The sequence below is a fragment of the Phasianus colchicus genome, chromosome 4, assembly GCF_987193195.1.
Source record: "Phasianus colchicus chromosome 4, bPhaCol1.hap1.1, whole genome shotgun sequence".
In the NCBI taxonomy this organism is placed as follows: Eukaryota; Metazoa; Chordata; class Aves; order Galliformes; family Phasianidae; genus Phasianus; species Phasianus colchicus.
This window is the reverse complement of record NC_143439.1, coordinates 13,395,271-13,418,365: the sequence shown is the minus strand read 5'-3', so window position 1 is coordinate 13,418,365 and position 23,095 is coordinate 13,395,271. Positions and strand designations below refer to the sequence as shown.

Sequence of the window (23,095 nt, the reverse complement as noted above, 5' to 3'; positions counted from 1 at the left end):
AAGGGAGCAACTTTAGTGTTGTGTAAACGTTAGAAAGATAGAGCTGCCTCTGCTCTCTTCCAGCTCCCAAAGCTGCAAGATTTAGGGATATCTCCCAGAGTAATTGCAGCTTCTTACAATTCTTTATTCAAGGTATTGCATTATTCAGAGAAAGAGTCTGGATTTTCCACTGCAGTGGAGATCCAATGAACATTTTTCCTTTTTAAGATGTCTTTACAATCAGAACCACTTGGTCTTCTGTCTGTGTATTTGTTTCTCCTTGCAGACATTCTAGTATGTTTGAGAGATGTTCTATGGGATTAAAAATGTTCCTTTTATTTGTTACTGGCATAGTGCACACTCTCCTCGTGAACTACACAGAGCTGAGTTTTAAATTTGAGGATTTTAACAGAGGGAAGCAGGAGGGTGGGTCTGATACGTGAGCAGATGCTGTCAGAGAAGGATATGGCTCTGAAGCCACACCAGCACTGCCAGCATTAGTGTGCTGCACTGACTTCTTTAGATGCAGGTTCAAGGCTGAGTCGGGAAGCGATATGCTTCTGGTCATCTTGCGTGTAGAAAGGTGACTGGACATGTAAAATAACCGCAACTGTCAAATTAATTATTGATTGCAGCACGATCTTTAACTAAATGCAAAATTAAACATTTATTCTGATCAATAAATGATGTGACAGTTGTGGTTATTCTCTATGTTGAGTTGGATTTCCATATATCTGTGTCCCGGTTAGGCTCCTTGAGCGCAGAGACACAGAAGACATAAGATACATAGAACAGGAGGATGGCCTGCCTGCCTTGCTGTCCTCCTCCTTTCCCTCTTTCTTTTCCCAGTGTGTCACACTGAGCCTTCTGAGTTCATACCCATTTGGAAGCATGAGGAACACAGCTCCTAGAGGGGCTTCAGAGGAGTCTTGACATGGCTTTCTCCAGCCTTTGGGGACATTGCCACTGAGAGAGTACTGTAGATGATACTTTCCATCCTCACCTTCTGCACTGAATTCTCTCCCTCAGAAAAAAAAAGAGAACCTTTCAGTATTGTATTTATTGTGGCCCTTCTTGAGTGTTTTACTCACTGTATCTTTCCATTTCATCATGGCAGCATTAAGAAGCATTACTTTTAGCTTCAGATAATTGAAGAAGAGGAGAGGTAAGGAAATTGCACTTGTTTTCCTCAAGAAACCAAATAAAATGTGGGAATCTGCTTTACTTCCTCAGTGCCACAATCAAGCACAGCACCCATGAATTTGCAGTTGAAAATTGTGTTCACACTGCCTGTGTGAGGTATGGAATCCAAAGGAAGAAAGTTGGCTTTGGATCAGGCTTTAATACCCCATTTTTGAAATCTGTGTGTTTTGTACAGTGTATGGCATACCTGCCGTACTGCAATGGGAAAAGATAAAACTTTCTGATAAACAGTCAACTGGTTTTGAATTCTGTTATGAAGATAATTTATAGGGTTGTAAGTGTTTTGCAGCTGCCTCCAGGAATGAAAAGCATATGATTTATGCATCTGGAAAGGGGGGGGGGGGAGAGAGGAGAAGGAAAAAAAAAAAGGAACTGTCTGATCCTTCCCACCATGACAGCATATCGTTCTGAGAAGTAACTGTTTGAGGTTAATTTAGATCACATCAATCTGTATTACTTGACCTTTTCAGAATAAACAGAACCAAAAAGTGACTACACAAAAAAGTCAATCTTAAAGCCAATTACACTAATAGCATCTGATGTGTAAATGGGTATTTATTATTAAAAAAAATAATAATAAAATCACTGCAATAAAGCTAAGGGGCATTTAAAGACAGGAGATGTCTGATTGTAGCATATCCAGTAATGAAATCACAGTCAGCCTAGTCGCTGATTAAGGTTAATTTGAATCACATCAATGTGGATTAACTTGGCCTTTGCAGAATGAACAACACCTTTGTGCCAACATGATCAATTAGTCCCCTTAACTTCATACGTCTGCTTGGAAAGGTTAGATTTATTAGTTATCAGGATAACCACTTGGAGATTAAAATCTCAGTTTTATTTGCTTTTTTTTTTCAGCACAGCCTAAGGAAAAAGAAAAGAAAATATGAAACTTTAAAAATCACACTTCAACTTAATGTTTTATCTAATAGTCTTGAAAAGTCATGTTTATTCTAACATTAGATAAAAGGCCAGAGACTGGACATAAAATTGAATTGTGTTACTGTATCTAGAAAGTATTGTATGTGCTTACACTTCTACACTAGTTTTCAAAAAGTCTGCTCCCAAATTCATTGCTGCTGCAAATTCTTTTTACAAAAAGAATTTCTCCAGAAATGAGCGTGCCAGGTCAAATCTGTTTTTTGTATTTAGTTTTCTCCTTGTCATCCACCCAGTATTTGAGGATGGGAAATGAGGGGAGGCTGTGTGCAGAAATGAATGCTGGTGAAGATTCCAGTATGGCCACAGTGGAATCCCAAGTGCAGGTTGTGATCAGCCAGGACCATTACTGTGGTGATGTTTAACCCAAAAGCTGTAAGGCCTGATTGTTTCACATCTCCCTCTGCCTGTTCCCCATCCACAGAACAAACCCATGGACTGGAGGAAAGTTGTATTGTATGTCTTGCAAAAAAAAAAAAGAATTTTGAATGTTGTATGGGTGACTTTTTTGGCTCAGACTGTGATACTAAGCAATCCCTTCTCCACCTTCTATATAATGATACCACCTTTTGACCTGCTAATAACAAACACTCAAAAAATCCTCAGATTCCAGTTGCCCAGGCTCACTGACAAGCACTCCTTACCCCATAAACTGTAATTCAAGGCTACACACATTTGAAGAGTCAATGGTAACAGTGCTGATGAATTTGACAAATATGCTCAGGACTTCATAGCATATACTGGATTGAAGCTCCTGCAAGAATATTGTATTTTCAGGGTGTAAAAGATAGAGACAAACAGTTTGATTTAGCAAATCATAGAATCACAGAATGGCTCAGGTTAGAAGGGAGCTTACAGATCAATTACTTCAACCTCCCTGCCATAGACAGGATTGCCAGCTCCCCAGGGTCCCATCCAACTTGGACTTAACATCTCCAAGGATGGGGCATCCACAACTCCTCTGGGCAGCCTGTTCCAGTGCTTCATCATTCTCTGAATAAAGATGTTTTTTTTTAACATCTAACCTAAATTTCTCCTCTTTTAGTTCAAAGCTGTTCTTCCTTGTCCTCTATCACTATTAGGCTGTGTAAAAAGTCACTTTCATTCCTGCTTATAAGCTCCCTTCAAGTACTGGAAGGCCACTATGTGGTCTCCCTGTAGCCTTCTCTAAGCTAAACAAACCCTGCTCCCTCAACCTTTCTTCATAGGAGAGGTACCATTTCCTTTCTTTCTTGGTACAGTGTAGTGTTGCAGGGCAGTTGGTCTAATGCAGACAAAGGCACCAGCTATTTGATTGTGCTGGAGTATGCTTTATTTATTTATTCATTTTTCCTTTTTGCCTGTTGGTTTTAATAGCAAGATTAAAAGTAAGATATAGTATTAGTAAGTATGATAATAGTAATATGGTAGTATAGTAATACAGTAATATAGTAGTGTAGTAATGGTAAGATAATAGTAAGATATTATCTGAAGCCAAACTGTTTTCAGTAAAGCTGAGAGAAAATAGTGTTACTGCATCTTCATCATTTTCCCAATGCATTCCAGAAAAGCCAATTTATCTAGTAGCCACAGTGATTGCTCATTAGCTAAGTAACATTAAACATTTCCCTCACATGGATGTCTTCATTTACACTTCATATTGCTTACTTTTGTGAATCTGTGTCAGTGTTCCATTGTACATTTGTGTTGGTGGCTACAAACAAGCAGGCTAACAAATCTTGAAAGGATGAGCCTATCATTGGTGCCATACCATCTAAATGCAGCTGTACTTGTTTTCAAGCCAAAGTAATATCTGAACAACAGTAATCTGTAACAGCGATGATCTTCTGCTCCCACATAGGCAAAAAGACAGTAGTGTGCAGCCCTATGGTGGTCAGGGAAATGCCAGTGTGTTGCCATTCAGGTCAGTGGTCATAGAAAGTGTGCATCTTCATTTTCTTTAGTAAAACCAAGCCAATTAGAATTTAAGAAGTTGTACAGCAGGAATAGAGAAAGTAAATATTTTCTGGCATGTCTAAAATACAATGTGATGGAAATCTTTGGAAAACTTCTTCCTTTAGGTATTGATGATCAAACCAGATAAATGGAAGCAGTAGGGTCTCAGAGGTGAGGTACTTAACAGGGAACACTTCTCATCATAACCATGCCAATCGCTGTCTCAGGCATTCTTCTGCTCATTTGCAATCACACTTGTAATCCACTTGTAATTAAAACATTACTTACATGGAAATGGAAAGGAAATGGTTGATTTTACTTCTTCTGGTGCCTTGTGAGTGGTATTTCATCTATTTTTAAGGTATATTTATTATTACTGTCATATCTAGAAGACCAGGATAAAGCATGAATCCTGATCTGCTGGCCTGATGTGCCATTCAGTCCAAGGAGATTGGTTATCTGCCCTACAGATATTTACTTTTCACTCTGTCCCTTCCCAGCCATCTGCTCTGCTTCTCTCAGTTGTAAGCCAGGCAAACAGCAAGTGCCACTTGTGCCGTCCACTCTCCTCCTACCAGCTGAGAGTGCCTGGCTGCCCACTGCCCAATACAGGGGTGTATTAGAACTGTTGAATCACAGCCTGAACCTCAGACAGATCACCTGAAGTGAGGACTGAGTCAGCCCTGAGAGCACAGGTGAAGGCAATTCGGCTGTGTGATCAGAAGGGGTGGAGCCTGGCTCCACTTCTCGTAGACCCCATTTAAGGGCTGACTGCCCCTGAGGAAGGACCTGTCTCTGGAGATTGCTCCTTGTGGGGTTTCTTGCGAGCCTACAACACTGGTGAGCACTTTCCATTTATCTCTGATTATCTTTTCCAAGATGATAATCTTACCAGCCTAACTTCTCTGTATGCTTATTGATCATCTAATACTTTACAACATCTGTATACTTATTGATCTTGCACAGGGGGTTACCAGTAGCTGAGCACCAGCAATCGTGTTTTCCACACGCAGGCAGTTACTGCAGCCTTCTCAGAAAGCTGATATACTCTGGCCTGGTTAGAACTGTCAATTCACACTGTATCAGAAGCAGTCTGGACTGGAGATGTGACTTGTTAACTTAATGGCATTTAGAAGAAGTTCATCAAACAGCAATATATACCTTGAGAATGAATGTGTTCCATGTGTGAACACACATGGAACTGCCTTAAAACATCAGTGGCTAAACACTCAGTCTGCACATTATGGCTGAGAATAAAGTAATTTATTTATTATTTTATTTTTTTATAAATGGTGTTAAGAATATACAACAGGTTTTAACAGAATCAAAATGTTTGTCTTTTTAGTATGTGTGTTAACTATTTTTGTAGATACATATGTCACATATAGCCTAACAGTTGCACATATGCATACGTCCAGATTCTATAAGTATTCATACTTAAAGAATGCATTCATTATGTCAATATTATTTAGCAAAAGAAAATGATATATTTTGTAGTGGCTTCACAACAGGTTTTATCCCTTCCTCCTCTCTTATCATACTATTGTTTTTCTACTGTGAGCAATCTAAGCTGACTTTCAGCAGGGGCCTCACATGACTAAAGAAGATCCTGAAATGTTAACAAAGGGAGATAAATAGGGAACAACTCTGAATCCTCTGAATCTTTCTTTGTATGTTGCACTGGTTAAGCTGTATTTTTAAATGAGGCAAGCAGTGGCTGATAAATAAGATACCCTGAAGGCTTTCTATCTCTTTTGCATATCAACTTTCTTCTTAGGAAAACAAACAAACAAAAACAACTTCCCAAACAACAACAACAAAAAACCCTGGAAGTTATTTTTAATAAGAATAGGCTCAGGTCTTATAAAGCTTCATATTTAAAATTTGATTTTTTTTTAATATATTACTTGTTTTTCCTTTATGAATGGAAGTTTTTACAGCTTCTCGGAAAGTGGAGCAAGTACTCAAAAGGGAAAAGAGTGAAAATGTAATGGATAAACACTTGCAGTTGTCACCAGATGATGATAAAAGTTAGAGCACATTGCTCCAATCTGGTACCAAAGCTTGGGCAGAGAACAGTGCAGTGATGGGTTTCCATGGCAACATGCATGTCCTGCCCCACGTGTGGATCTGAGCACTATAATTATTAGCTCCTACACTGAGAGAGCAACTACAAAACGCAGGAATTTATCACAAGGATGGGGAGAGTGCCCAAGAGGCATAAAATTACATGGAAGAAGAATCATGGCAGTTGGATAATGCTGCATAGTCATCCCCACCTTCGTGCCCAGCACTCTTCTCAAATGCAGGGTTCAGAACAGCAGTGTCATGGGTATCTTACTGCCATCACTGCTCCTTTGGAGCAGCTCTTAGGCAGCTGGAGCTATTATTCACCAGGGTTGCCTTGAGGTTCTCCCTTCCAAGCTGATGTGGTGTTCCTTGACTTCCATGGAGTGGATAAATGTATTGGGGCTGCAAACACTGTTTTGTTTAGAGTTTCATACACACAGCATGGCCTTACACTGCTAGGGCTGACAGGTTCCAGAGCTGTAATGAAGCCATGTCACCTCCTCCCCTGTACCATAATCTGCAGCAACTTCAAGTTATGGCTATGCTGCACTATATCCTCTGCCATTCTCTCTCATTAAAGTAAGATTTCCATCCCTGTTCCACAGTTGAAGCAATGAATAAAAATACCGTAGTATATTTCATATGTATATGTGTCTATATATTGCTGAGGTGGTTTATGATTTTTATTAAATATACAGCTTTTCACCTTTAATAAAGTGAACTCCAAAGACAACCATCCTAAGATCTCTTGTCAGTATGGCATTAAAATGCTTAGTCAGCTATTTTCCTTTGATTTTTCTGTATGACCAATAGATTAATATCTAACAGCCACCATTATCACACAATTTGGACAACATTGCTCATGATACTTTGCAGCAGTGTCTTTCCGTCATTCTGAACTCCCTGTGACCCACATATGTCTCCTTCCTCTTCACTGGTTGAATCAACAATTATACTATGTTGATGAACACCAAGAATAGGGAAACACACATATGCATTTGCTTTTAAGTCTCGGAGTTGTCTGAATACAGAAGAAGCCTGTGGCAATTTACGCCCTGCTGAAATACAGTTATCTTAACTGATATATGGGGATTACCATAATATTTCCTATTAAGCCTATGTGATTTTCCTTTCATTTCCATAGATAAAAAATGGTAATACATTATCACCAGTGACATTGCAGGCACTGACTTTAGCTATAAAAGTAAAAATCTAGCTGTATACATAAATAATGATAAGATCATTGCTGTTAGGTGCTGCTGATGGAGGTGTTCAGTCTTAGCAGCCCAAGGTTATGCTGAGCATATTAAACCTTCTAGAAATTTACTCTAAGGATGCTCCTAGTTGAAAATACTCTAATTAGCACTACCAATTCAAAAGTTCACTAGATATCATCATTAATAATTCTAACTCAACTAAGACCATGAATCAAAATACAGAGACAGCAAATACTACATGGTGTCCCTGTAGCTTTTTAATTCATGCAGAGTGACAAATACATGACATTAAGATGGTGCTCGATCACTGTTCATTTTCCTCTGTTCCTCACCACGTAACAGAATGTGTTATGCATTAAATTCATTACCACTCACCTGGGTTGCTCATAGGAAACTGCTTTTTACAGTACAAAAATACAACATCAGAGACATTATTTGACTTAAATAAAGTGTTTTCTAGTACACACGAAGCTGTGATTATTTTTCTTCCCAAATTGTCACTTAGTTGTTTGTTCCTGGAACTACACTGCAACTTTATTTCTGCTCTCCACTTCCATCCCCTTTCCTTGCCTTAGTAAAACAATGTCATCCCACCTCTGCAGCTGAATTACTTTGTTCATTGAAGAATGAAGATTATAGCCCTCTGATATGATTTTTTATTGTTTTCAGTCAGATTATGTAAATCCCTCCTTGCATAAACCCAATCTATTTCCCTGGAATATAAAACTGTCAAAATTTAGAAAGAAGAAAATATATAAGTGAATAAATAAATGAATAAATAAATAAATATCTCTTACAGACTCTGAAGGAAGGTAGCCTTTTTAAATTCCTTGAAGATTAATTTTTATAAGGAACAAACCGTTCTTCCAAGGAATGTTTCCTGTGTTCCTTACCTATATTTTGAAGTCAATCTGAACGTGTCAGGACACCTGCCATGCTGTGGTGGGGCATTTTGCTCATACAAGCCTTTCTCGTATATCATATTGGACCAGATATTTTTCCTAGTGAAAAAGAAACCTTCCTTTTCAGCCAAAGTAATAGATTTTATGCTAAAATGCCACTTGAAGAAATTACTCTGAAGAAAGCAGTTGGCAAGCAAGAAAATCAGGTGTTTGTATGCTACTTGGACTTAAGCAGCAACTTCTGGAGCCAGGATTTGAGAGGGATTATTGGAGTTTGGTGAAGAATCTGAAATGCAGCCAATGAAAATTGAACAGAATTTTTGTAGTGTCAGACATCTTCCTTGTTTCTCTGTATGCTGGGTAGCTTTCATTGTATTAGCTTTTACATATTATCTACTGCATTGTGTCAAAATGATGTTACATGTTGAATGAAGATAGTGCCAAGGACAAAAACAAAGGAAAGAAAATCCTGTTTTCTAAATGCAGCTTCCACATCTGCAGAGCAAATTGGAGCATGAGGACTCGGTTTGATATGAAGTAACACATTTAAAGCGTAGAACTAGGCATTAAATAACTAGAGAGCTGGATTACCCTAGTGCTAGAATGGAAGAGCATTACCTGAGGTTCAGGAATTCCTCGGTCAGACTGCTTTGCCAAAGTAATATGACGTTATTATCATTCCACTGCTTATCACTGGAACTGCTGATGGGAAGTGTTTAAAGGTGACAGTATAAAGGAACCTAGTATTTGATACAGATACTGCCCAGTATTGCGTGGAGAATACCTGAGAATATCCTAGTAGATACTGAAACTGATATATTTAATTTCAAATTACTGGATTAAAAAAAAAAAATGTCAAAGATATATTTGGGATGAAATAGACTGCTTGTATCTATGGTATAGCCTATATAATTGCATTTGTTTATCTAAGAGATGATGCTTATATTATTCCTTCATCAACAATCTAGCTACCATGAATTTTCTGATGCTTCCAAAGAAGAGCAAGTGATGAGTATTCAACTTAAATTACACAAACAAGTCTTTTTTTACCCCAATTTTGTTTTCTACCATTCACTTGCTCACATGTTCACTTGCCTTTTGTGCTTATTTGTAAAAGAATGGTGATGTAATCATGTACCATTTAACAAGAACATCATACAGCTGCATGACCCTATTTTAAATATGCTACTTCAAATTATTTCAATTTCATTACTGTTTTCTTCCTCTTATGAATACAGCTAAGCAAAGAACTATGGAAAAACCTTCAAATTGTGTGAAAACAAACTTGTGTCAATACAAGACAAAAGAGAAAAGAGCGTGTGCGCCTGAGCCTTTCTGAATGACCAGTGTGGAGATGTCCACTTTGGCTCCAGAACTGGATATCCCAGGGCACACCATGCAGCCATCTGCTGGCATCTCTACATCTGTTTGGTGAGCAGTGTAGCCCTGCTCAGTCAGAGCAGCAAGCTGTGCTATGGCAGGCTCTGTTGCCTCTGTGGAAATGCCTGTTGTGCCCTGTGGGTGCATCTGCTTGAGTCCTGGCCTAGGCAGCAGTGTTCCAGTTTGGAGCAAAAATGCTTTTCACAGAACAGATGCTGTGCTGGTTCTGCTCAGTAGTGTGGTCACTCTGTGTCTAGAGAGCTCTTTTGTTGCTTCCCACATCTCTTCCCTGATTTCTTCCCCCACAGAGATGTAGTGTAGGAGCAATTCCTTTCTAGCAAAATGTTTATGGAAACATGAGTTTGCTTTTTCTTCATTTTATTTATCCTCCTTGACCCATCCAATAAACAAACCAGAGATAGAATGTGAAATAAAATCAGCCTTTTTCCATGATAGTTTTATAGAAACTATTTTTTTTTTTAATGAATATAAGCAACGCTTATTTGATACAAACTTTTCAGTGCTTTTATTGCATATGAATGGATATACACTTTGTCTAATCAAACCATACTTAGTGCACTAAGTGTTTTAAATGAGATCATTTTAGAGAGCTGAATGCAACCTTGAAGAAAAATACTGGGATGGGAAATAAATTGTCTATTCTCATGTAACAATATATTAAAAATGTGTAACAATAATATGCATATATTTAATGTGAAGGAGTATTTAATCATATTGACCCAAGCCTTGCATTCAAGTAAATAAATCTTGTTTAATGAAAGAAATCCTACAGCGTGGTAATAATAAGTTGTACAAATCAGAAAATAAACAAAGGTGATGATTGATGAACAGCCAAACTAGACAGGGTGGGTTTCCTACTGACTGATGAATCATTTTGTTGAGGGGTGTTGCAAGGGTACAACATAGAACTGATGCAGAACAATCTCCTGAACGGTTCTTTTCAGCAGGTAACCCAACGATGGGCTTAGCTTGGCCTCAGCAGGGAACATGAGGTGACATGTCAATAAAGTGATGCCTGTAACACAGTGGAACTTTCTAGAAAATATCACCATGATTTTGAAAGCTGTAGTTACTTTAGGTGCTTACAAAATGGCTGCTAATACAAAGCATGAAGGCCTAAAATAAGCAGTGGAACTCACGTCCTCATTTAGAGTTTATGGAAAATTGGCCACACCAAACAAGCTCTGTGGCTTTTTGCTTGTATTGAAACTGTAAATTTATTGAAAATAACTGCATTGACTTCTGTAATTTGGTGTGTGACTTTATTTAGAAGCAAAGAAACCCACCATGCTTACTCAGTTATCGTAAAACACTTTCAGTTGCAATTTAGATACCTACACCTGCTCACAGGGGAACACCACTGGTTCTGTGAGTGATGATGTGAAACACGTGAGAGTTGGAGAGGATTTTTCTGTCAGAGAAAACAGAAGTGGAAAGGCAACTGCTAAAGGGATTTTATACCTTTGTTTGTTTGTTTATCTATTTTTTATCTCCCTTTTTTGCAAGCTTTACTTAAATTGCCGGAAAGTGAGAAAATGAGCACAGCTGGTCCCTAATGAGAGTCCAGGGATGTTTCATTCTGGTGGGGTCACTTCCTGAGATGATGACTTACACTTGCTCTCTGTTGCAAGGTTGCTGATGTGAGGGGCACCTGGTGTGGATATGAAGGCAGTGTCTGGTGCTGTGTGTGAAGACATGACTGAGCAGAAAATTGAAGGTATGCTTGATAGATGTATTTTTTAACTCAGCTTTGAAATAATGTTCAAGTTATGCCAGGTAATTTGTTTTGTGGTTCCTAAATGCAGGTAAAAGTGCTCTTTGGTGCAGCTGAGATAGTGTCTGTTCTGGAGTTCTGTGGGTTTGACTGAGTGTAGCTTCTCATGTAAGAAGTGAAAGCGAGGAACTGTCTTGTATGTCTGCAAGTATCTTCACAATGTTTTAGTTGTGGCCTCTTCCTGACCTCATGTTGTTCTGTATTTGCTGTAATGAATGATAATCTAATTGAATTTGATATGATTTTTAGATGGGCTCACTTGAAAATCTATTCAACTACTGCTATGTGTTGTGTTTGTGGTGTAGAAATAAAGAAAGTAGGCTATATTTATGAGAGGGAGTTGCTTGATCTGAAGTAAATATGTTTTGAGGAGATCCTGATGGATGTACTTGGAAAATAATAGAACTTCTGAGTACCTGATGAGGTGCTTTGACAAAGGTAGTGTTTATAGTTGATTACTGAAAACCTTAGAAATAAAGTATTAAAGATGTGGAACTTCCAGTGAAATTACAGAAAGTTATGCTGATAAAAGACAAGGATGTTGGAAAATAAGGAAGAACTCCAGAGAAATTGCTAGGATTCTTTGTGATCTAGAATAGAAATGTCACAGTAACAACTATATGAATTATTTTTATTCAAATGAAAATTAACATGTAATTTGATGACTTTCTGATATTTATTTATTTTTTTTGCCTGGTATTACAAATGCTTCTTAGTTGTTGGCTTGTTTGTTTCTATCTCCAAAAAAACTGCTTGAACTTTCTTTGTTGTTTCTTTCTTAAATCTCTTATACAATTCATGTTCCTATAGCCTTTTACACACTTTATTCTTGTGCTAGATGAGGTTAGATTTGAAAGTAATCAAGGAATAGCACTTTGCAGAGCAAGAAATCATGTGGAGACTTGCTCAATATCTAATCAACTTTGGTTGTTATTAAGTTTGTATTGAAGAAAGAGACTCCAACTCAGCTATGTAGACATCTGAATTTTAGTTGATTTCTCAAAATTCTAGCTAATTTAATGTTGAGTTCTGGATAGAACATAGTCTAGGCTGTAAAACCCTAATTACAGATTACAGCCACCTTAAGCCTGAAAGGTGATACTTCTTAACTGAAAAGATGCAACAAAGTTTCAGTGAACAATCCCTATCCATGGTTTAAGCATTACAGTTGCAAGAATGAAATTGTAGCTTTAGAAAAAGGCTAATATGAAGTGAATTTACTGACTTTTCATGGAACTGATTTCCTAAGTGTAATGCAGGTTGGAAATGCATGGAGTTCTGTATCCTATCTAGCATGTTTTCAGTACCATAGTCAGGAAGTTTTGAAATGCATCTATACTATTGCAATTCTAAAAAGTACAACTAGCAACTTCACTTATTTGGTTGGTTTGGTTTATTCCTCCCCCACCCCCTTCCCCTTAGATTATGTTTGATAGCATATGGCATGATTTCTACACTGGTATCTGTCAAGGGAGGTCTGAAGAGCCTTAATGTCAAGCAGCTGTATCTGTGTGAAAGCAAGCAATAGTTCAAGTGCTTATGGCTGATGCTCTGTTTGCTCTCACTCGGCCTGCTGTTATATATTTTGACTATGTTTGTAACTAGCTTTGTAACATCTGATCTGTAGAGTTGAATCATAGTTTTTGAAAGAAAATGATGAGAAATCAGGAACTGACCTGCAGCCCAGACTGAAGTTCAGGTGAGAATGATCTGGGATAATGACAGACAACATTTGTTGTGTCCTCATCCCAGTATAGAAGGTATGAAATCTTGGATGCGTTGTAGAAAAGCATCCTAGAAAAGACTCAAAGTGCCAGAATCAAAAGGCTGGAAAACTTGTGCTAAGAGGTCTTTGCAATGCTGAGTAATCTGGTTTAAAGAGACTGAGTATTATCCACAAAACTATGTGTAGATATATATATATATATATATTTTTTTTTTGCACGTATCATACATACATGTATTGACTGGCCTTATTTTTATGGGATGGAAGTAACAGGCTGACTTGAGAGGTCTTGTTATTGTGCTATTTCTCTATATTCAACCCAGTAGCTAATAAAGACTCGAGAGTTTTTTAGTGTTACGCATCATCTTAACTTCTTGAATAATTACTTTTGTGGCTTAAAACCTATGAATTTATTCTTCATGGAAGATAGACCAAAGTCTGCAACCAAAGTAATGTTACATGTTATTGTAATTCTTTGCATTATATCTGTCATAAACTTGAGGAGACTTCCAACATCCACCTCAAGACTTCAGCTATATTACTGTAAAAGTTTTGCCAGAAATGTGAAAGATCTCTTTGAAGTTTTCATTCTTCCTTTTTTGTTCATTGGCTGGAATTGGAGGTGACTAGGGATGAAAGAGGGGGAGTCTTAAGGCCACAATGTAATGACAATTGCATTGTCCAGTAGGTGTGTAGCCAACCCTATTGTATATGTTACTACAGGAAACTCTTCTAAAGGGAGCACCACAACTTGTGAAAATAGTGGAATGGAGTAACTGCAATATTTTATTTTCTCCACAGTGAAGATATAAAAGCAGGAGACAAAGCCAAGTGTCAGGTTCGTGTGGTTTACAATTGGTTAGAAAACAGAAATCACTTCATTAACACGATCTGGTTCACGATAAGGATTTTTTTTTTTGGTCCTTCTTAAACTAAAAGAGGGGAATACTACAGGTTAAAGCTGCTTTCAGTACAGTTTTTTTTACTATAAAAGTTGGTGTTGATGATATAAACTCTCTGCACGTTTCTGTAAGGATCCTTGCCAGGGGGATATCTTAATTGCTGATTAACTAGTTTCTTCCAGAAGCAGAATCTCATCCATTCGCTAAGAAATTCAAATATATGATTTCAAAGTGTCTTATGAGTATTTTTGTGCACTAATAGTAAGTCATCTCAGTGTGCTTCAGAAATCAGGACCTTAAAATGTACATCTTGTACTGCTTTAGTTTAATGGGCTGTCAACTGTCCAGGCAGATCCAGTACAAAGTCAGACAAGTCTTTAATCTTCAAAGAACACAACGAAAAAAGTGAATATATTTAGTTATTAGCTAGGAGGTACAAAACAACTGAGGAGCAAAACAGTACTTTTTTTTTTTACTTGAATTAGGTAATTGAAATTTTAGCTGTCCATGTGTGTAAAACATCCTCATAGTTATTGAGGGGTTTACTGAAGAGTAAGTGCTCATTTGTCTCTATTTAGTAAACAGTCATAAAAGCACACTTGCTCAGTTTTTTACATTCCCTACATTTAAATGAAGTGTGTATATACCTCTTGATGCTTTGTAACATAAAACTGGGGGGGGGGGGGGGGAGAGGGAACGTTGAATCCGAACTGAATAAAGTTTAAGTTTTTGGGAGCAAGATTAGGTTTCCTCTTTCTATAAAGAATTGTAACAGTAGGAGATTCATATGCGCAAATGGGTTGTATGTATTAATTGTCCGTTATTTTAAACAAATATCTTTTATTTTTATGCTTGCAATTAGGAATACTTGACCTTTACTTTCCTCTAAGTTCAGAAGCTGCTTAGTAGTCTCAAAGCCCAGATCTCTGAAGTTATTAAAGGTTATTACATCCATAGGAAAAAGAACTGCATTAGTATAGGAGCTAAAAATCCTTACTGCTTGGCTTTCAGAACAACTATATATCACCAGCAGTGATCTTCAGGAACAGGATTGTCTTAAGTCATTATTGTAAGACAATTAGTCAAGTACATGACATGCTTTGCTCCTCTTAAACACAGGGTAATATCTGGAAGGAAGAGATCAAATTTGTACAGCTCTGACATTCGGGAAGCAAAGTACCTGTTAATATAAAAATTATTTTTGTCACTTCACCCAGACTAGCTCTTTATTTCCTGTAGAGGTTCTCGGGAGATAGACCTAAAGAGTAGCTGCTCTGAGCACTGGTGGAGTTGGCATATGTATGATGAATGAATTCAGTTTCATGGCCAAATTGCTTATCCAGACATAAAGGAAATCTTGTTCATTCTCCTTTCCCCTCTCCTTTCTAGCCTATTTCTGCTACTCAAACTTTAATTTACCCCTTGCATTAAATTATTCACTTGGAGCCATTTTGTATGTTGTGTTATTTTTAAGTTCTTAAGATTTTGCAAAAATAAAGCTTTAAAGGCAGGAGAATGTCATGCAGTGTTCTATTTTAGCTGGAATTCTGTGTGTTGTACTCATAGCACCAATATATAGATCACTAAATTAAAACCACTCTTAAAAGATCAAAAAACTCAAAATTCAAACTGCTGGGGGAAGAGGAAGACTAAGACACAATAATTTAAACTGGTATCTTGAATTTTCATCATGAAACTATGTTTACCATCCAGTATGTCATACCTATAATAATGCTAGACTTCTAAAGTATAGCATGGTCTAAAGTAGTAGCAGTAGTCTTTTTGTTGAGGAACTAATTACATTTTCAGACAGTTACCAATGTTATCTATAACTACTATAAGCTTGAGAAACATCAGTCAGTTGTGTGATGGTCTTACATGGGATGGGTGGTTGGTATAGTTCGGGGTCTATAGGATTGGTAGGGCTTCATCAAGAGTCCTGAAAGGGAAGTGCTATATTTTCACGTTGTTTTATAAATAAGTAAACAATTTCAAGATGTTTCCTTCTCTGGATTTGAAGGTTGGACTATTTGGTGGATAAAGAATTGTTCTGAAGGTCACAGCCAATTTTGGTCCATCACTTTATGTCCAGGTGCGGGATGGTAATGAGCAGCATCCTCCGGGGTCTGTCTTGGAACTGATATTCTTAAAAATCTTTATTAGTGACATAGATGATGAGACTGAGTGCACACTCAGCGAGTTTGCTGATGACACCAACCTGAGCAGTGCAGTTGATGAAGCAGAAGGAAGGGATGCTATTCAGAGGGACCTTGATATACTTGAAAGGTGGACCTTTAGACCTAATGAGGTTCAACAAAGCCATGTGCAAGATCTTGCACATGCGTTGAGGTAATCACAAATATTAATACAAACTGGGAGAAGTCCTTGAGAGTAGCCCTTCTGAGAAGGACTCAGGAGTCCTGGTTGATGAAAAACTTATTGCAAGTCAGCAGCGTGCACTTGCAGTCCAGAAGGCCAGTGGTATCCTGGTCTGCATCAGAAGAGGGTGGCCAGTAGGGCAAGAAGGTGTTTGTTCCTCTCTATTCTGACCTTGTAAGGCCCTGTCTGGAGTACTGCATTCACGTCTGGTGTCCCCAACACAAGAAAGATGTGGAGCTTTTGGAGAGGGCCAGGAAGATGATTTAAGTGCTGTAGCACCTTTCCTATTAAAGACAGGCCAAAGGAACTGGGTTTGTTCAGCCTGAAGAAGAGAAGGCTATGGGGAGACCTCATTGCAGCCTTCCAGTATTTAAAGGGAGTTCATAAACATGAGGGAACTCAATTTTTCTTATGGGTGGATAGTGACCCATAGACAAGGGGAAATGGTTTTAAACAAAAGGAAGGGAGGTTTAGATTAGATGTCAGGGGGTTCTTTTTTACTGAGAGAATGGTGAGGTGCTGGAGAGGTTGTGGATGCCCCATCTCTGGTGTTGTTTAAGGCCAGGTTGTATGGGCCCTGTGCAGCCTGATCTAGTACTTGATCTAGCAGCTGGCAACCCTGTCAATGGCAGGGAGGTTGGAAGCTGATGATCCTTGAGGTCCCTTCCAACCCAATACGTTCTCTGGTGGTCGTAGAACATCATGATTAGCTACCAAAAAATAGAAGTTAGTAGAAGAACTGCTGAAGAGTTTTTAATGCTTGGATGCTTTCTGTTGCTCTTTAAAATGAGTACCCCTGTGTGTTTGAGCAGAGGTGTTTGAACTGCAGTCAAATCACCTTCAACTTCTGGAGAAATATTAGAAGAGTTTAAGCACTAAGAAGGTAAGATGTTGTTGCTGAGATCAAATTATGCCAAGTCAATCTGATTTCCTTCTGTGCTTGAGTAATGAGCCCTGCAGCTCAAAGAGAAGCTGTAAAGTGTAGAATAGTTGTGTGATACTCTCATAAGCAAATTAGGGAAACTAATTCTAGGTGACTGCAAAACTAATTAGGAAAAACACTTAGAGTATTTATCAATCAAACTTGAAGCTGCATAGGTTGTGATCTTCAGTTGTTCCTTCTGCATTTGGTTCTGTTCATTTATTTTTTTTTTTAGCAACTTGTATAATAGAAAAAACATTAAGCCTGCTAAGTTACTAGATAATACTATTTTAAGAAAAATGCCAGATACAAATAGGAATAGGTGAAGTGAAAGTGCCTTTAAATGAATAGCATGTGAATTGACAGCAAGTCTTAAGTTTAGTTCCAGCTGAATTTCTGCTGTACAAATGCGAAGAAGGTAACAGTTAGTGAGGTGGAAATCTTGCACAAAAGAACAATAGGCCACAAGCTGAGCATGAGATATTTCATAAATGTCCTTGACAAATGGATGGGTGCCATCCATCTTTCAAATAATCCTTCTCTGTTTAACACTGGCAAGCCTTTATGCAGAACAGTTTATACAGATTTGGGTAACAAATGTTGGGTTCATTTCTCTATTTAAGCCACTCATTGCTAACTCTCTCCTCCTTTCTTCTCTTTTTCTCATTCCTACTGAAATCTGTAAGTCTGCTGAGTGTATAGGAAGCGAGATGTAGGTGACCGAAGTTGTGCTTCTGAAAAACTGTGAATAGGATAAGTATTATGGGCAAGCTTAGTGATAAAAGTTGGTTGGCTGACTCTTTGCATTTGGGTTTTTTTGTGGTGGTTAATTTTTTTTTTTAATGAAGTAAGTAGCAGAATGCTATCTTAATTGAATGTTATTTGTTCAAAATACTTGATAAGAAAACAGACGGCTTAGATTTGTCTTCATGTGTTTCCCCCCCCCCCCCCCCCCCCCCAATTTTGAGCATTTCCTTTCCCCTTGGCTCTGTTTTCTGTAATCTACATAATGTACATTTCAGTTTTCATTTAGCTGCTGTCCTTGAAAGTCCCTGAGACTGAAGCCATGCTGCACAAGCTAATTGGTGGGCTGATCCTTGATCAGCCTGAAGTACAGCATGATTTTGTGAACGCAGAACAATTTCGTTAGAATATTTGCTATTAAGAATGCCTTTTACATTAAAGATTTTTTTAAAAAAGGGCAAAGAAAGACTATACTGTAATATGGTCTTTCTGTATACTTGGCTACTGCTGAGACAGTTGATATTTATCTTTATTCAGCCTTAAGTGTTTCAGTAACTGTTTAAAGTGTGCTGTGTATATATATTTCTCCATTAAGTTTTCAGCAAGCCTTTGAACAACTATATTCCTCAGCGAACATTGACTGTATTAGATCAGGTGTCTAACAAAGCATAACCTGTCTGGATTTGCTGTTCAGCTCATTCAGCTCCTCTCCTGATCTGTATGGCTGTGATGCTTTATATCTAATATCTATGCCCCATCTAATGTTAGGTTTATAGTTGCACAACCTCCAGGTTTAGACTCCTGTAGAAACTGATGCAGAAATAATTGAAAGATGAAAATTGGGTCTTGCATCTTTGTTGGAAGGCTTTCTAGAAAACTAGAATCCCCAAAAATGGGGTAATAAATGAGAGGAAAAAAATGTGCGAGTATGAAGAAAGGCTTAAAGGACGGTTTTCCTTCTTAGACTTCTGTTTGATGCACCTCTGCTTTCTTTTGCTTATGTTCAGTATCAGTGGTTTTTCCCACTAAGTTAATGTGATGTATCTGGATTAGTGATAGGCAGATCTTAAGTTTTCCAGATGTAAAGTTTAGGACAGAACAGGCTAGATCATCACTGGAAACTAGTACAACTCCAGTAATATCAGAGACAACACTAATTTACATAAGCTGTGCTTCTGACCTTTTGTTCTTGTGAAACTTCAGAACAATTTGCAATTTAACATGGAGTTGTTTTTCAAACCAATTTAATTTTAAATGTTTCTGTGATAAAGATAACTTTGCTTTTAACTGTCATGAAAGTCCAAACTAAAGCAAAGTGTAACATAATCAAAATGCATCAAAAATGCAGCTCGTTTATTAGGTAAATTTTGACTTATTGAGTGTCCTTGAGTTTCTTAGTTCCCTCTGATCTTGCATTAAAAATTCTCCTTGTGCCTTCTCCAACACTCATTATCACTCATTAAGAGTTGAGATTTAAAAATTAGAAGTAAACGTAAGGTTTTTTTTGAAAAGCAGCTGAGTTTTCCTCTTACAAATCATCCTTTCCAGACATCAAACTCAACTCAAGCTTTGAAAGAGGGCAGCTATGAATGGAAATCATGGATACAGGCAAGCGAGTTTCACGTTCAAAAACATGAACAAGAAAGCTGACTTTATTAAATTGTTTTTGTGGGATCCTCTCATCTTGAGTAAAACAGTAGGTCTGATCTTTTGAGCTCTGTTATTCAAGAATAAATACAATAAGTCTAAAAACCCCATGAAAACAAAAACCAAATGGGGCAGTTTTACTTTTTTAGTAAAATACATTTTACTGAAAGTATACGTAAAAAGATATTTAAGTTAACTTACTGAAAATCCCTAGTTTGAAATTGGTAAATGAGCAGGGGGGTTTAAAAAAAAAAAAAAAAGTCAATAACAACTTAGCCCAGAAATGAAGAGAAATTCCAGGATATCGTTTCAGTTGATATTAGATCATCTTTGCACATGCTGCAGATAACCATCTGAAGATTGCAGGTTTCTTCCAGTCCTTCAGTTAGGTGTCAGTCATAGTAATAACTACTTGGTGTTTGCCTAAAGATAATTCCTGAGTTGAATTTCCATTTGGGGATGAAATGTATTTCTGGCACTGTGATAAAAACGTGGAGCTTCAATAACTGACCATGTTACTATTTTTATTCTAGAGCTGTGAGCAGTGCCTTGCCTACCTCTCCCCTTGTTCATGTTACTGTTCAGTAGACTATGTAGTATCAGTACACTATGTAGTCCTTCCCCCAGAGTACTACACTAGCCTTGCTGCTGTTGCTTTGGGGCAGGATATTGGTAGGTGCTGGGGAGTTGGCTCTGCAGCCCAGTCTGATGTCTGGCAGCTGAGGACAGCATCTGAATTCAATTTCTGTGTTTGTATTCATCTTTGTTATATTAAGGATATTTTCATGTCTGTTTTCAGTAAGTCTGCTGTATACCTCATATTCCCTAATGAATATGTTTCAATCAGCAGGACTTAGTGTATGAAATTTAATTATTTATTGAGAATTATATTAATGAGATAGGGCAGAATCTTTTCCTCTGTGAGGGGATTGGATAGTTTATTTCTTGAGTGCCTGTCATAAGTGCTTGAAAAATATTTATTTACGGATGGGCCTCCATAGGAAATGGAATTTCCCAGGCATGTGTCCATTTAGTTATGTATTGTGACAATTTGAGTGCTTTCTACATGGTGTTTTTGCTGACTTGATTTTCCAGGATATGTTTCTGTTTGCAGTTGGTGCCACTGTACTACTCACAAACATTAATATTACTCAAATCAGGAATGGGATGGGGGATTACACTGATGAAAATGCCATTGAATACATAATACTTGTAGAGCTTAGACGGATTTAAAAATAAGAAAAAAATCAAAGAAGAACATAATACAAGGGGAATATCCCGTATCCCATCAGTGACCTGAAAAAAAAAAAAAAAAAAAAAAAAAAAAATAGGACAAATTGAAACTAAATGGATATTGTTATATTGAGACTGAAGAGAAAATGGGAGAGATACAAAGTAACTACTATCTGAAAAACCTGGAGATCTACATCTCCTTTATATAGGATGTCATCTGTTTCTCGGGCAAGTCAAAGTAAATATTTCTTGTAGTAGAAATACTTAAAATAAATAAAATTGACTGAGACTTGTTTTAACATACTTTAAAATTCTTATCTTTCCTTCCAAAAATTAGGACAATGCAGACTTTCTCCCTCCCCAACAACCACACTCACTGAAGAAACAAATAGGCGAGCCTGTTTGGGATGGATAGCCACTCTTATGGTGAGATCAGTAGTTTAGAATGAGATGGATGGCTGACAGACCAAGCCATCTTGTTTAAATGGCAGCTGTGCTTGACAAAGCAAGAAAATGCAGTCTAGATGGAGAGCTTTTTTTTATCATTTGGTTTGGATCACCTTCCATGATTGCTGATCAAATTGTGAATGACCATCTGCATAGGCTACTTTGTTCCATCTCCTAGGATGTCAGCCCTTGATTCTGACTCCATAATTTGTGTTCTCTGCTGATTGGCTGGGCTAATGAAGAAAAGAACTTTTACTTCCATCTATTAACACTTTGTGTGCTTGTGCCAAATAGTTTGTCTTATGGCTGGACCCTAAGCTGCCTCCTCCTTCTCAAGAACTTGGCTAAAACTTGGCTGTGTCCTCTTCTTTCTTATCTTTTTACAATTGCAGCCTACTTTAAATGACCAAGTGCTTACCTATTTTTCTTAATTACTTGGAAGGGAAAAAAACCCAAACCTCAAAAACACAGGAAAAGATAACTTCCAATCCAACTCTGTGACTGTTTTACAAACAATCTTTGTTGCTTTTCTACATCTTTATAGCTTCCTAGGAAGTATTTTTATCATTAATATGGAATCACAGAATAGCTATTTTCAAGGCATGCTAACTGATCTTACTGCCATTTTTTTGGCCAGGGGGAGGAACCCCAGTTTTCTGATAAAATACCAAGTGATGGAATATCCTGTTTGTACTCCAGATGATCTCCTTCATATTCAGGTTCTGACAAAGGAGCTGTTCTTTTTTTTGACGAAGCTTAGCAGGAGGGACTTCTGGGGGCACTTGTATTCTCTCCCTACAGGCCTACAGGGATGCACCTGTATAGCTCCTTCTGTTCAACATCTGCAGTTGGGTACGCAGGTGGCACTCTGCAAAATGAACCCTCTATATGGCTAAAATTATTGGTGTCTCAAGGCAAGTTCTCTGATTGTACAGCAGTGCAGATGAAGCTGGAAACTTGATGAAATACTTCTGTTGGTCCTGCCTAAGTTTTTAAATCATAATAATGAATAGATGGTAATTTCTAATAGTACATACAACTGTGATAAAATAGGGTCATTGACAGATTTAGTTGCTAATAGGCTATAAGCTGTCAATATGCAACTATATCCTGGCTCAGTAATTTCACTGCAGGGCTCTCATTCAGACCATTCAGCAAAAATGTGTCCTCTCCATCTATCTTTTTGGTAGAAACACTGCAAGTATCAACTTCCTGTAGAGACTGATTTGTCTAGGAGCAGTACCCACCCTTCCCCCGGCATAGATTTTTACATCTGTTGAAGGCTTGACTCTCTTTTAATCTTAGCATATTTCACCCTTTTTTGTTAAGAGTTAGTAGTCTCCTAATGGCCATATGCTCAACCAAGAATTAATGGAATACCTAACAACAAGCTGCCAGTTCCCTTCCAGTATGAGTGTCTCTTATAATGGCCTGCTCTGAAAATGAGACACAGATAAGTAACAGCTCTGAGCTGCATGTGGCCTCTTATCTGTGTCTCCTTGCCTGCTGTTAGTTGATTTTTATATTTTTTTTAAACTAAATTCAGTCTCTGGTAAATATAAAAGTGAAATTAAAGACTAAGGACTCTCCATTTTGAAACTTTTGGAATCTATGACAAGGTTATCTCTTTACTTCTGAGCATTGTGTGTCCTGTTTTGCCCTAAGGGGTTGT

The 23,095-nt window shown here is 37.7% G+C and overlaps 1 long non-coding RNA gene across 1 annotated transcript in view; it reads left to right on the top strand.

Annotated features, from left to right (window-relative positions):
• Positions 1–23,095, top strand: part of LOC116226090 (uncharacterized) — a 410,572-nt gene that overhangs the window by 153,165 nt on the left and 234,312 nt on the right. Inside the window, exon 3 of the long non-coding RNA XR_016465827.1 lies at positions 11,281–11,366. This is a non-coding gene — a long non-coding RNA (uncharacterized LOC116226090). The remainder of the gene's footprint in view (positions 1–11,280; positions 11,367–23,095) is intronic.